At 41.4% G+C, this 15,984-nt stretch overlaps 1 long non-coding RNA gene across 1 annotated transcript; it reads right to left on the bottom strand.

Annotated features, from left to right (window-relative positions):
- Positions 1–3,714: 3,714 nt before the first annotated feature.
- On the bottom strand, positions 3,715–15,769 carry LOC140708061 (uncharacterized). The gene is made up of 3 exons (XR_013537458.1): positions 15,710–15,769; positions 12,421–12,493; positions 3,715–4,258 (listed from the first exon to the last, which is right to left on the bottom strand). It is a non-coding gene; the product is annotated as an uncharacterized LOC140708061 (long non-coding RNA).
- Between the last annotated feature and the right edge of the window lie 215 nt (positions 15,770–15,984).

Raw genomic sequence — 15,984 nt, 5'->3', positions numbered from 1 at the left:
GCAGAAATCACTTATACAGAGAACCAATATGGAATCCATTTACATTGTTCACTACTACATATCCCATCTTTAGTACAAGATTTAAACCACATAAATCATTCCATGACAGATGCAGTTTCATCTTTTACCAGCACTGACAGAACCTACTGTCAGCTATTTTCAAGGCTAAATCATAAATTTAGAAACTCTGCCCTCTATCTCTATCACCCAGTTACCTGACCAACTTATAAACTGTTGCTATGCAACACAGGTTTACATTAAACCTATGCAATAGCAGGTCTATTCACTTATTGAATAAAAGCAACAGGCGTATTGTACTATTACTGGTTTAAGCTGTGTATTGGAGTAACAAGTACACACTTAGAGCTTCCCAGGGGAGAGAGAACTTACGTTTCAATTCTTTTTAAAAGATTGTAAGTTGCTTCCATTATCGTTTAATGGAAAGATGGCGTATAAATGTAATAGTAAATAAATAAGTAAATGGAGGAATTTGCTGATGATCTAACCCATACAAAGTACCGTATTTTTCGCTCCATAAGACGCACCTTTCCATAAGACGCACCGATTTTTTAGGAGAAGAAAACAGGAAAATATAATCTGTTTTCTTCGCTCCATAAGATGCACAGACTTTCCACGCCCCTGTTTTGTGGGAAAAAAGTGAGTCTTATGGTGCAAAAAATACAGTATATGGGACGAGAGAGAAATGACAGTGCGTGTTATATTACTGAATCCCTCATCAAAAACACACTTTAAAAATTAAGCCATAGTTCTTTTGTTGTCCCACTGATTCCTGGTTATAATAAGAGAATGGGATTAATTTGTCTCGTGCTTACTATGGGACTTCAAGTACACTTCTCCCTTGAATTGCATGGGTCTGAGCAGCACAGTTGTGGTTATACACATTTATTTGTTTTTACAATAAACAAATAAATGTTCAATAAATATGGTGTTGCTATTAATGTCCAGGAAGTGGCCTGAGAATGGTGGGTCTTGGGCTTACTTAGGGCCCTTTGTTAGCAGTGCAATGGTCCCCCGGCTGGCCCCCTCTCCTCTCATTGCAGCTCCATGTGGCAACCTGGGAGGGTGCTGGGGCCTGCCTGGAGATTGACACAGGTCACGAGAGGTGTGTCTGTGCGTGTGCACACATGAATCAATGGTTCATGCTCTGTAGTTACATATTTGGAGGCATAAGAGTTATATATACAGATTTTGAACTACTCAGGGTCTGGTGTTCTAACCCCCAGCATTGTTGAAGGCATACGTGTACATAATTTTAGATGAGCATTATATGACATTGTAAAATGAGCATTCTGATTTTTCTTATTTCAAATTGATCCACTAACACCTACCAACAGTCCAGTAAACACTACATTTTGTATTCACGAAGGCTTTCACGGCCAGGATCTAATGGTTGTTGTGGGTTTTTCGGGCTCTTTGGCCATGTTTTGAAGGTTGTTCTTCCTAACGTTTCGCCAGTCTCTGTGGCCGGCATCTTCAGAGGACAGCAACCTGTGCTCTGGTGTAGTTGGCTTGGGAGTGCAGTATTTATGGCTGTGACAAAACTTGGCTCCCAGCTCTCAAAAATACAGTGTGCAAAAGGTCAACAAACTCTACCCAGCCACAAGGACAGGGGATCACTACACACAAAAGACCAGCTAATGACACCCATCAACCACAGTGACAGATAATCTCTTCTCCTTAGCACAACAATACACCCACAACAAGACACACTAATCACCCATCTACAGAAAAAGACAAAAGCCTATCTCACAGCCATAAATACTGCACTCCAAAGCCAACTACACCAGAGCACAGAGTGCTGTCCTCTGAAGATGCTGGCCACAGAGACTGGTGAAACGTTAGGAAGAACAACCTTCAGACCACGGCGAAAGAGCCCAAAAAACCCACAACAACCAAACACTACATTTTCTTGAAATATTGGCATGTTAAGTTCTCTGATATCTTGCAGTCATGGTATTGGATTGGGTATATTCCTTCCTTTGACATTGCTGGAACAGCAGGTACACAAGTGGTTGGAAAAGACAATGAGACAGTTTGGTGGAACAGGGGGCATTGAAGGAACCCCAATATATTAGGCTACTTCTTTGGGGGTGGTAGAGCTGAATTTTCCAACCTCAATTACAAATCAAACAGAGGGTGAAGTTGAACCATATGTATATGTGACCAGTCATAAATTCCTAAAACAACATTGGCTTGTTTTCCTTTCCCAGCAACCCCTGTCCTTCCTCTACAAGCCCACAAAAACCAAAAAGCAGCTTCTCTTTCCAAGAACACCAATATGAATACCTGAGCAATTTTTCTAAAACTCCTTCACTGTTATATAAATGAACATGAAGAACATGCTTGAAATTCACAGTGTACCTAAGAGCAAATTATCTGAAAACCATAGTAACAGAGTATCTGGTGTGCGGGTGTGCATTTTCAGTATTTGTTAACAAAATTTACTGCATACAAATTAAGACAAACTGGCAGCAATGGACCAATAAATATGAATGAGGTTACTGTTCTGTGCCCCCAGAGCCGTATGCTGTTGCAGGAACATGTTTCTATGGCTGGGGGGGTTGGGGGAAAGCTTCACCTTCTTTAAGTGGAGTGGAGCCCTTTGAATCCTCCACATCTCTGTTAATCAGCTAATTCTCATGGACTGATTTCAAAATTTCTAAGTTCTCAGAGGCAAACGACAAAGTTAATATGCAACAGAGAGAAATATCAACAAAAGAGGTGGAAAATTAGCGAGCACCCGTGAGCCTCTGGAAATCTTGTCCCTTGTTACACATAAAGCACTATCCTGTGAATATTTTATAATGTTGACTTTCCACCTTCCTTCCAGTCAAACGCTGAATTCCAAAGAACAATTCGGGTGACTCACATGCAGAAAGCAGAGAAAATAAATTTCAGCAACAACAAAACTGTTACAAACAGCTATTTCCCAGCATGCTTTGCTCTTTCCCAACATACTGTCCCACTTGCATATGGCCAAGTGAAGACAGCATCAATCCACATGAATATAGTCACACTCAGTTCTGAGATGAGTGCCCTTACATTGCCAGGATGATGACATTTTCAGAAGCCCCTAAAGGTACAAAGCAGCGGGTTGGAGACATGATCCAAAGCAAAGACATGCTGAACAGGAGAAAGTGTCTCCAATCCCCTTTCTCTCTGGCTATTCCACTTTAAATGTCCCTTGCTAAAATTTTCCTGGCAAAAAAAAAAATTAAGAGTTCACTTTAAGTCATTTATATGTAATGCATACTTTGTTGTCCGAAGCATTGAGTTCATTCCCTTAAGAGGAATTCTAATTTCTGAAGCAAAAGCTGCTTGGTTGGTACCTGTTGGAGCTTAAGAGTGGATCAAGTAGTTTGTGGGAGATCTAGGTTAGATTCCTGTAGAAAAACTGACCATTTATATAGTGCATGCAGCTATTGCATATTTTTATAATTCCCCTTGCTAAGCCAATGACTTGAAGCCCATATGAACTACCAAGCACAATCCAGACAATATTTGTGTCACAATCAGAAAGCAGAGATACGGACATGCAGAACATTTGAAATTGTACAGTGCTTTATGTGAGCCAAGCTTAATGAGAATTTCAGTTTTCAAACAGTACAGCCAAGAATCCAAGTACAAAAAGGTTCTTGGTGGGAAAAGCTAGCTGCCAAAGAACACACATTTCACAAAAGCGGGAATATGATGTGGGTATATCGTGTTGTGATGAGTTCTAGCTTCACCATTGCTTTGGAGCTGGCTGGTTCATAGTGATGGAGTCAATTCCCAGATATGTGTCTGTGGTGGTCATTTCAGCTACATTACCATTCCACTTTACAAGTATGGAACTGGCAACCAATATCATACAAGTACGATGGCTTTGTTTGCTTCTAAGACAAATAGTAAAAGTGGTAACTACACCCTAATCACAGCATAACAATAATGTATTTGTGAGTGGGTGACTCTCTTCTGTTGCTGTCTGTTAGCATGGTTCTTTACAAACATATTATTTGTGGTGTTAGTTTTCTTTACAACAAACTGTGATAAATGGAAACAAAAATGGAAACAAATCATATCAACTCTGCTTCAGTGGAAGCATCTGTGTTACTTTTCTTCTTCTTCTTCTTCTTCTTCTTCTTCTTCTTCTTCTTCTTCTTCTTCTTCTTCTTCTTCTTCTTCTTCTTCTTCTTCTTCTTCTTCTTCTTCTTCTTCTTCTTCTTCTTCTTCTTCTTCTTCTTCCCCATATTAGCCACTAGATATACAACCGCAGCAAAACAAATTCAGGGAACTTAATGTTTCTTTTTTTTTAAAAAAAAGTCTTAACATTTCTAACAAGCACTTTAAGAGCTGCACTGACCTTTGGGGAAGAGGAAGAGATGCTGCATCTTCTGTGTGATGCACAGGCTCTCTGTCCCCCGCAACCTGCTCCGTAAATACAATTTGCTCATAAAGCTGTGAGTGTCAGGCATTCTCAAGAGATCTGACAGGCAGCGTTTCAGCCACAGTTGTAATGACTGTGGTGATGCTGGCCCAACAAGCATCGGCAGTAACTTGCTACCCATGTCAGAATAATCTAGGTCCTGCTCTCCATGGAAGAAAAAGAGGTTACAGGATGTGCTTTCATGTTCGGATTTATTGACTGCACATCTACATAGAAGAAAGATGACTATTATGTGTTTGTTTATTTATTTAAAATATTTTTACCTCTCCTTTCTCTTATGTCATTAAAAGATAATATTTAAAGCTAAAAATAATAAGTACATAAGTACTAAAAAGGGTCCAATACCACACTCCAACATGAAGAACAAAAACAACATAACAAAGACATAACAATTCATTTAACAACCCTACTCAGGCACTCCACGCTGAGGGAAAGCTTGCTTGAAAAGAAAAGTCATCCATTTATTTATATGGAGACATCAGTTTTATCCCTTCAAAACGTCATTCATTCATTCATTCATTCATTCATTCATTCATTCATTCATTCATTCATTCATTCATTCATTCATTCATTCATTTAACTTCAGTTCTGCCCATCTAGTGGCAGGCCACTACTCAGGACATCAAAAGAGTATTTGAAATAAAATATCAAAAAGAAAAGAAACCCTATCACCCCTTGTGTCACAAACATGCCAAATCCAAATCTCAATATGGCAACGACTATAGAATCAATTTAAACAATAAAAATCAGACTATTTAATTATTAATTGATTAAATAAGAAGAAGGTTGTCAAGGTCTGACTGAGAAGCCTTTTTTTGTTTTGTTTTGGTCTTCTGAACACTAGGAAGGTGGGGGGCCAGACGTGCCTCAGCTGGTAATGAATGCCATAATGGAGCAGCCACCCCTGAGAAGGCCCGGTTCCTAGTTGTACACTTCCTGGCCTCCCTTGGGGTGGCCACTCACAACATCAAAGATTGGGAGGTGAAGGCAGGTCAGATGGTTTTGGTAATAAAGCATTTCCCATCCCTCCCCTCCAAGTTCTGAGGGAGAGGCACTCTGTGAGGCTCCAAACTATTCAGGACTTTGGATGTCAACATTAAAACCTTGAATTTTGCCTGAAAGCACACTGGCAATCAGTGCAAATGGGCCAGGACCAAGGAAACACAATTGTATTTTCCTGTCCTCGATATAAACCTAGCCACTGTGTTTTGCAAGTTCTGCAGCTTCCAAACCACCTTCAAGAATAGCCCCACAGAGAAAGTAGTGCAATAATCAATCTAATATGAAAGATGAGGAGATATAATTGCATATCTTGTGTACTGGTTTACTAAATGCAGCCTGAGCACCATTTTGTAAGTAATGAATACAGAACCCTCATCTGAATTCAAGAGAAAATCCCACAGACATTCAAGAAAATGCAAACAACAATATACTTTAAAATCTTGAATATCAGTTGAAGGCCAAAAGTATCAGGATCTAGCCATGGAAATATTTAATAAATGCAAGGCACTTCGTTCATTCACTGAGTGTCTACTGGCATTAATCCTCATCATCATGATGTACCACCAAGTCAGTTCTGACTTACGGCAACCCTTTTGAGTGTTTCCCAGGTAGAGAATACTCAGAAGTAGTTTACTATTCCCTTTGTTATTTTTGCAATCTGAATAAATAGTTTGTAATTATATATTACACATAGTGGTAGACATAGGTGATGATCTCTTTCCAGACAGAGGGCATTTAGCCCACTGTTTGGGCCGCTGCTGGGATGGCTTGGTTGACTCCTTTTGACAGTGATCACATGAAGTAATCTCTGGAGCAAATGAAATCTTTCCCAGAGTGTTACGACCTGCACCTTTCTTTCTAGCATGTGTGATTGATGGGAATGAACCAAAGCAAACCTTCGTCTTTTTAATTTAGCAATATTGTCAAGAAATCCACTTCATGGTAATAGCAAATTAAACACTTCCTCTATTCCGTTGGGGCATCAAGGAAGTAGGGGAAAAATTAAAGTATGTTTCTGAGCAGTGAAAGGGCCATCACATCCATTTAAAAACAGTATTAGATATGTGTATTACTAGATATGCATATTAGATAGCATACCTAATGCACATACCTAATACACATCTCTAATATTGTAGCATACCTAATACACACACCTAATGCTGTTTTTAAAGTGATACACTCCCCTTTCACTGCTCAAACACACTTTTAATTCACAGGAATCAAAGAAGTGTTTAATTTGCCAATATCCGGAAGTGACTCTATTCTTAAGTCACTTCTAAATATTGGCAATTTGACAGGGAGCTGGGGCAGAACAAATAGGGTAGTTTGAGATACATATGCTGTATGGATGTAAGGATCACACTAAATGGCAGTACCAGACCTCCTAGTGATCTTATTTAGCCTGCTTTAGGTTGCTCCAGTTACCTCATGTAGACAAGTTCTCTCCCCAAAGTTTTTGAAAGAGTTGGTGCCAAAAACAGCCAATTTCCCATTTATTTTAAGAAAGCACTTTGAAACTTTGTCATCATAGGATTTGGTGGCAGCTATCAAAAATAGCCCAAATGCCCCCCCACCAAAGATGGGGAAATAAAACAAAATCCCATAAAGAAGTCTTTTGGACAGAGTATCTCCCACATGGTTCAAAAAGTGGGTGTCCAAAACAGCTAGTTTCCCAATGATCTTGGAAAGGTAGTGACCCTCTGTTGTCATTGGGAATACTGACCAGAAGGTGGGGTATCCACAGCCTTATGTACCAGTGAAAACAAGGTGAATAGCTCAAAGTATCCTCTGTAGAATTCACATTAGACCAATATTTCGCTAAAGTGATTGACAGTTGCAGTGAAGTCACACAGTAATCAACAGGTGTAACACAGAAGTGGGGAAATGGAGGAAACACTAGAAGGGGAATACTGTGATGCCAATAAGTAGAAATTTGAAATTCAGTTTTGGAAAAGTGGATGTTGACTATATTTCTGTAAAAGACAATTGATCACCAGAGTTGCGTGCCATCTGCTGTTATATAAATGGACTTCAGTTACCTCCAATTACTTATCTACCTTTGTAATTGATATTGTTACTCCTAACGATCCTTCTGTTCATTTGATGCCACAACAATAATAGTAACAGTTACAGTAATATTAAAAATAAAAACATTGAACTGTGGGGGAGAATACTTAAGTCCAACTCACTTCACTTTACTTATAGGTCCTGAAACAGTGTGCAACATTTCTGAAGCCCAATTGTGCGTTCCCCTGACATACTCTAACATGAAGGCAGGTTTTAACTACAAAGAGATGGAAGAAGTTTTTGGCCCTTTTATTGCAAATGCTTGCTAAATTCTCTTTCTCCTTGTCTCTCCCGCCACCCTATCCTCTCACCCACCCAACCCATTTCTCACAGCAGCCAAGTTTATGCTGGTTAGCTAGGCAACTGCACAAATGCAGATAATTCCAAGAAGAGAAGAGAAGAAATCAACACCGCAACCATGGTCAGTTCCATTCAATTCTGTTCATGTGTTTGTTTTCACTTCACTTCCTGTCCTTTTATCTTCCTATCTATCCGCATAAGTTCTGGGCCAAGTCTCTTTTTATCTTTCAATAAAATAAGTTACCCACAGCTTTACCAACAATTAGTCCTGTCTGTTGTTGTCCCCAAGTCCTTCTTCTCCTAACCCACTTCTCTCCTGCCTTGTCTTCTTCTCCTCTACATAGGTACTAGTCACCTGTCCTGGTTAGGCCTTTATGTTGTAGTCTGACTGAGGAATGTCAACAGTGAAAGTCCAAATACAGACCCATTTTGCATTGCTTAGTGATGATGGTAGCCAAGATCTGCTTTTGCCACCACGAAAACATAAGAATTTAAGAAGAGCCTTGCTGAATCATGCCAAAAGCCCATCTAGTTGAACGTTCTGTTTACAGGTTCTCTTTTACAGGTTAGCTAACTAGCTGCCAATGGAAAGCCAATAAGCCGAACATAAGTACAACAACATTCTTTGCCTCACATTCTCCAGCAACTGATATACAAAGATGTATTATGCCTGCTGGATAGATCAGTGGTTTAGGCATCTGGCTGTGGAACCAGAGGTTGGGAGTTTGATTCCCCACTGTGCCTCCCTGACAGGGGCTGGACTTGATGATCCATACAGCTCCTTCCAGCTCTGCAGTTCTAGGATGATGATGAGTTATCCCCGGTACAGGAAGGAATATAGAATGCTTATTATTATTGGATGTCAATAGGTTAAGCCCCATCCTCCATTACTTTGCCCATCCCCCTTTTTATGGATGTTCCCAAAATTGTGGACATCACTGTGGTAGCAGATTCCACAGTTTAGTATTGGATGAAGTCCTTTTAACCTGCCCCAAACTTCCATCATCCTTCTTTGGTGGATTATCCAGGTTCTAGTATTTTGAGTAACCTCTCCCTTTGCAGGCTTTTCTCTTTTTCCACTTTCTCCAACACCGTCCTCTTCTCTCATGTCTCCTCCACTCTCCTTTTTTTCTTAACTAAACAGAGCCAGACACTATAATCTTTCTTCACACATGGGTTTCCTCCATTTCCTTCACCCTTTGGTTGTCCTTTTCTGCACCTTATCTTTTTTTTTTCCAAGTGCAGTGACCAGAACTGTACAAAGAGAAGTTTCATTTCATCCTTCAGTTCATAAAACCACATCAGCATATTCCCTCGGCTCAGCCATCTCACTTCACAACAATAAATGAAACCACAATATTCTGATTTAGGGATTTTCCATTGTTCGTTGAATTTATGTCTGTTAATCTCTAATTTAAATAAAGTCAATGTTCAATGCTACTGTTGCTCACTGATTCCCCTTTATGAATGATTCTGGGACAGACAATCTGCTTCCTTTTATTTCAAGGCTGAGGCGATGCCTTCCTTTTACAAATAGGACTGGGCAGCTAATCCTTTCTGAGATTCAGCCATAGCAGAGCAGCATCTGTACAATTAGCACTCAGGTTTTCCAAAAATAATTGAATTGCTTGTACTGTCTACATAATCTTATAAAACATCATGAGTCTTACTAGGTCCCCCTCCCAGCTGCTGGCCAACTAAGAAGTCCCACAGCAAAATTTCATGGGTTCCAAATGGTTTTGTTATTCACCGCTTTTATTAAAGGCACAGATTCAGACACTACTGCCCTTTCCCCAGCTTCACAGGGGGTTGAATTTCTGGCACAAACCCCCTGGGTACAGTCAGCCTGGCTGAGGCCCTTGTTGACTTCACTGAGGTCCCCAAAAGTCCAAATCTGGAGATGCGGGTGTGAGGTATGAGTCCCAACTCAGGGAGAGCAGGCAAAGGCAGGTAATGGGAAGCACGTTCCACGTCACTGCTCCTCTCAGAATGTTTTCCTGAAAGTTTGCTGTGCCTGTTGCTCCTTGCATTTCCAACACCAAAAGCTGGTTGAGGTAGGCTCATCCTTGTTGTCAGCAAGGATGCCCAAGGTTACGGTGACCCTAGGTCAGCTGGGGGCTGCATTGCCAGAGTTTCAGGTCCCCAATCCTTTCTTTGGCCAAACATGTTGGGCAGGAGGAAGTGTCTCCCCTTGTTCTGTCCCACTGCTTGCACCTCTGTGAAGGCACAGAAGATGGGGTCCCTGTGTTTAACTGCCTCCTCCCATGTCTCTCCTTTGTCTGACATGGTTAACAACAATTTTAAGCCCTGCAATCGCTGCCCTCTTATTCCCACCATCATCCCCTCCTCCAGCTGTCTTGTGTCAGGCAGTAGCCCTTCCTCCACCAGCAGCTGTGCATCCCTATTGGCCAGGAGCCCAGGAGATGCACTGTCTCCCAGGCTTCCTTGCACTTCTGGGACTGGAGGCACTCAAGGTGATCCCCTCACAAACACACACACTTCAATTTTTCTTGTGTCCTCCACAGCCATGCATGTGATCAAATGTTGGTGTGATTCCATGCAATAAAATAACCAGCTGAGCTGTTTCCAGAGCTAGCCTTGTTGTAGTAGTTTAGTCGTTAAGTCGTGTCTGACTCTTCGTGACCCCATGGACCAGAGCATGCCAGGCCTTCCTGTCTTCCACTGCCTCCCGGAGTTTGGTCAAATTCATGTTGGTAACTTCAATGACACTGTCCAACCATCTCGTCCTCTGTCATCCCCTTCTCCTCTTGGCCTTCACACTTTCCCAACGTCAGGATCATTTCTAGGGAGTCTTCTCTTCTCATGAGATGGCCAAAGTATTGGAGCCTCAGCTTCAGGATCTGCCCTTCCAGTGAGCACTCAGAGTTTATCTCCTTCAGAACGGATAGGTTTGTTCTCCTTGCAGTCCAGGGGAATCTCAAGAATCTCCTCCAGCACCACTATTCAAAAGCATCAATTCTTCGGTGACAGAGGATGAGATGGTTGGACAATATCACCGAAGCTTGTTGTTTAGTCGTTAAGTTGTGTCTGACTTTTCGTGACCCCATGGACCAGAGCATGCCAGGCCCTCCTGTCTTCCACTGCCTCCCGGAGTTGGGTCACTAAAGCTACCAACATGAATTTGACCCATCTCCGGGATGCAGTGGAAGACAGCAGGGCCTGGTGTACTCTGGTCCATGGGGTCACAAAGAGTCGGACACGACTTAATGACTAAACAACAACAACAACATCCCAGTACAGCTTTTCCCACTCTTTCATTGCCTATGAGGGCTACTCCATTTCTTCTATTGGATTTTTACCCACAAGAGTAGATATGATAATCATCTGAATTGAATTTGCCCATTCCCATCCATTTTAGTTCACTGATGCCCAGGATGTCAAGCCCCTTCGCCATGACAAGGCAGCAATCCGTGAAGGGGCAGAGCTGGCCTTACCATTAGTCAAAATGAAGTGGCCATCTCAGGCAGCAGATCTGGGGTATCATAAGAGGGCAGCAAATGATGGTTTTATTGCCAGGGATAAGAGGTGCACTAGTGGGATTTCCTACCTTTGTGCTAGAAATAATTTGGTTGGCTTTCAAATTATGCAATACAAGTTGGATGTCTTCCCCATGCACCAAAATGTCTGCCATTTTCATGGCTGTTGTCTCACTAATAGCTGGAGAATGGAACTTAAACAATCACAGGCATTTCAATACTCTTCCTGAATGCTATTGTTAATTCAGTCTGGTACCGTCCTTTGAGATATGCTCATGCTCTCAAACGTTATGTTTCTCTGGAGGTAGTAAAGCTCTGGAAACAATAATGCACTTAACATTTGACATCTGCATACTACATGATTGATAGTAAACACTTCAAAATAGGTTTTAAAAAGTATTTTACATGGGGGGATTCAAATGTGCAGAAAAGTAATAGCCAAATGCTTGTATGGTTATCTTCATCTGCACACTTCTCGTTTCTTTGTTTGTCTACAAAGAGCCAAGGAAATAATAATGTTTTCCCTTTTCAGTGGCACTTGATATCAGATTGAAAATATCCGCTAGCTACTGGAGCACAGCAAAGATTTTCAGAAGATCAGTCTACACTTTATAAATTACAGCAAAGCCTTCAACTGTGCAGATCATGAAAAACTATGAGTTCTTCTGAAAAAAAGTGATGTGCCTCAGCACCTGACTGTCCTCATGCATAACCTGATGCATACTGGCAAGAAGCTACCATTCGGACAGAATAGGGAAAGACAAAATGGATTCGTATCGACAAAGTTGTCAGCCCCAGGTGTATTTTATCCCCTTAATTGTTCAATCCTTATGCAAAACATATCCTATGTAAAGCTGGACAAGATTTGGATGGCAGAAGATGAAAACTGGTAGAAGAAACGTCAATAATTTAAGATGTGCAGATGACACCATCTTACTGGCAGAATGCAACAATTATTTGAAATGACTTCTAATGCAAGTGAAAGAAGAAAGTGTCAAAGCAAGACTGTAGTTGAACATTAAGAAGACCAAAATCATGACTACAGAAGAACTACACAGCTTTAATGTTGATAATGAAGAAATTGAAATACTGAAAGATTCTGCATACCTTGGTTTAAGCATCAATCGAAATTGAGACTGCAGCCAAGAAGCCAGAAGAAGACTGAAACTTAGAAGGGCACCTATGGAAGAAAGGGAAAAATCATCAGGTGTAAGGATGTGTCACTGGAGGCGAAGATCATCTACACTCTTGTATTCTGAATTGCTATGTATGTGCATGAAAGCTGGGCAATAAAGAAAGTTGACAGGAGGGAAAAACCGATTCATCTGAAATCTGGTGCTGGAAAAGAGCTTAGTGGATACTCTGGATTGCCAAAAAGACAAACAAATGTGTCCTAGAATAAAACTCTGGAGGCAAAAATAATGAAACTGAGACTATCCTACTTCAGGTACATCATGAGATGGCAGGATTAACAGGAAACGAAACAATAATGCTGAGAAATATTGGAGGCAGCAGGACAAGAGAAAGACCAAATATGAGATGGATTGATTTCCTAAAGGAACCACAGCATTAAATTTATGAGACAAGCAAGTCTGTTGAGAACAGGTCATTAGAGATCACTCATTTATAGGGTTGTCACAATATGTGGAGCAATTCAATTCTTTTAAAAAAAACACCTCTGGTTTGTGAGTGTGGGATATTGTGCTTCTGCACCCATGATTCTAAAAGCCAGAAAATAGCCCAATATTGTTGCACAGCAAGAAAAAAGGATGCCAAGATTTACATAACAAAGGGCAGTCTGAATGTTAGCAACACTAAGGGCAGCAGTCAAGATGGTCTAAAGCAGTAGTCCCCAACCTTGGGCTTCCAAAGGTTCTTTGACTCCAACTCCCAGAAGCCTTCACCATCACCTCTGCTGGCCAGGATTTCTGGGAGTTGAAGTCCAAGAACATCTGGAGGCCCAAGGTTGGGGACCACTGGTCTAAAGGATGCTCTCTTCTGCTCATACCATTCATAAAGTGACACTACACAAGGGAAAATCCCAGAAGCTGACTGGTTTTTTTCATCAGTCAACCACTTCTCACCCAAACATAAAGCAATTTTAAGGGCTGCTTTTCAACAAGTGTGAGTGGTAGCTGGGACACCTTTTCTGAGCATGCGCCCACCACCCAGCTGATGGGCAGACGCGTGCACAGAGGCAGCACCCGGCTCCTGGCAGGGATACCTGGTCTGCTGCCTCTGAGGATGGCACCCACTGCAGTGGAGGCAGCAGAGGGAGACAAGAACAGGCTGGTGGGGAGCAATAGGAAGAGGGTGGGCAGGCATCCCCTTTTGCCAAAGTAAACAAAATGCCAAAGGGAAAAATGTTTGCCATTTTGTTTTACTTTGGCAAAATGGGATGCCCCAACTAGGTTGTGAAATGAACCATGAACCAGGCCAGTTCATTGGTTTTGTGTGTATGTGTGTGTGTGTTTTGGCTCATGGTTCATTTCATGCCCATCTCTAGATTTATCTCCACTTTGGCAAAGCTTTCAAAAATTGCCCCATGATATTCTGTTTAGCAAGCTAACGAGGACTGGTCAGAACAACTGTCAGATGGATACACAGTTGGTTACAGGATTGTAGACAGAGTGCTTATCACTTGCTCTGCCTCAATCTAGGAAGAGGAAGCAAGTGAAGTAACACAAGGGTCTGGTCTCTTCAACATTTTTATTAATAATTTGGATGAGAGGGGGTGCAGGCAATGCTTATCAAATTTGACACAAAATGTGATGATATAGCTAATAACCTCGAAGACAGAAACAAAATTCAAAGGGCTCTTGAGAGGCTCAAGCACTAGGCTGAAAATAGCAGAAGTAATTTAATGGGAATAAGTGTGAAGTTCTAGACCTGGGAGGGGGGAATACACAACTACAAGATGGAGGAGGCTGAGTAATATCCTGTGTGAGAAGGATCTTGAGATTTCTGCTGGTCACAAACAGAATATGACCCAACAGTGCAATGCAACTACAAAAAGGGCCAATGCAACTTTAGTCTGCCTTAACAAGAAAGTCTTCACATCTCATGAAGTAACAGTTCACCTCTATTCAGCATTGGTTAAGCCTCATCTTTGAATACGTTGTCCAGTTTTGGACAACACACTTGAAGAAGGATGTTAACAAACTTGAACAAGTTCAGAGGAGGGCAACAAGGATATCAGAATATCAGAATATCAGAAACAATGCCCTTAGTGTTGGAGAGTATTTCAGTGGAACCAATTAGTTTGGGAGATGGTGAGCACTCCAGTGTTGGAGACATTCAAGAGAAAATTGCACAACCATATTTTAGATCTGCTTCGATTTGGATCCCTGGATTGAGTAGGGCATTGGACTCGATGGCCTTATAAGTCTCTTCCCACTCCATTGTTCTATGATTCTATGATCAATTTGGTAGATGTGCACCCAATTTCTGACATCTTTGAGATACAATCCTAAACCCATCCTCCACTTACATAATTGTTCAAGCCAGAGAAATTTGGAAAGGCATCCCTTCTGTAGTTGGTTCATTCTCACCCAGAAGCATTACATATGAAGTGCAGCTATGACTGAGATCAAAGTTAAGGATACTTCACTGGTGTTCCAGGGGAAAGGTGAATAGTTAGAATCAGAAATAGAAATTTGTTCTGAATCCTCTTCAGTTGTATTAGCTTGGCTAGACCCCATATTTCAACCCCATATAAAAGCCATGGTAGTATTTTTGAGTAAATGCATTTTCAAAATGGGCTGCAACTTTTAAAAGAACCCTTTGTGATTATTTTATTTCCCACAATTCTTTGTCAACAGTTCTTATTGGGGGAATCTTCTTAAAGCAGCACCTTTTGGGTGTGATTACCTGCCATCATGATCAGATGCAGGAACACAGTCCTACAAATGAGGGTTCTTCAAAATTTATGCATCCAATATGTGATGAGAAACAGGGCCTCGTTTCAAGTAAAGATTGTCTCTTTACTGTGACACCAGCTCCTCTCAATCCACGTTTGACAGATTAGAGGGCTTTTATAAGGTAAATTTTAGAAGATATACACAGCTTTGCTTTCCAAATTTTTCAGGCATATGGCTCTGAAGAATGTGTGTGCCTTGGGCAATAACGCTGCAGGAGGAAGAAATGCACATTTGCATTAACATTTGAGCTGATCCTTATGTTGGGCAGGTGGATACCTCCCAGGCTGTGATCAGCAGACTGGTAACTGAGACAATCTTTGCCTTCATGACCTACATACATATATAAGCCATTCTCTGTGTCGGAAGTGATGTCATCCTCCAGTTTTATAGACACCTTGCCTTCTGTGGTCTCCTCACATTGTCAACCCTGAAGGCAAGCCATCCTTCCCCACTTTGATGCCTCAAAGGGTGCTCACCAATTATCCTGTTCCTCTTCTCTCCTCCTCCTCCTCCACAGGAAACCTGCAGTTGTAATCTGATCAAAAGAAAGAGGTCTCACTGCCATGAACCAAAACAGACCACACAAACTCAGATTACCTGAGTGAGGGAATTCTAAATGCTCCCACTTGGCTGCAGTGTAACCAAGCAGTTCTATCCTGTTGATAACTGCATGCATAATACCAAGTGAAGTATGCTGAGAGGCTGGGTCCTCTTGGTGTGACTGCCCTCTACTCCTAATTTCTTCATGATG

Source organism: Pogona vitticeps, chromosome 6 (assembly GCF_051106095.1).
Source record: "Pogona vitticeps strain Pit_001003342236 chromosome 6, PviZW2.1, whole genome shotgun sequence".
NCBI classification, from domain to species: Eukaryota; Metazoa; Chordata; class Lepidosauria; order Squamata; family Agamidae; genus Pogona; species Pogona vitticeps.
Note: the sequence above shows the minus strand (reverse complement) of the source record. Positions and strands in the feature narration are given on the sequence as shown.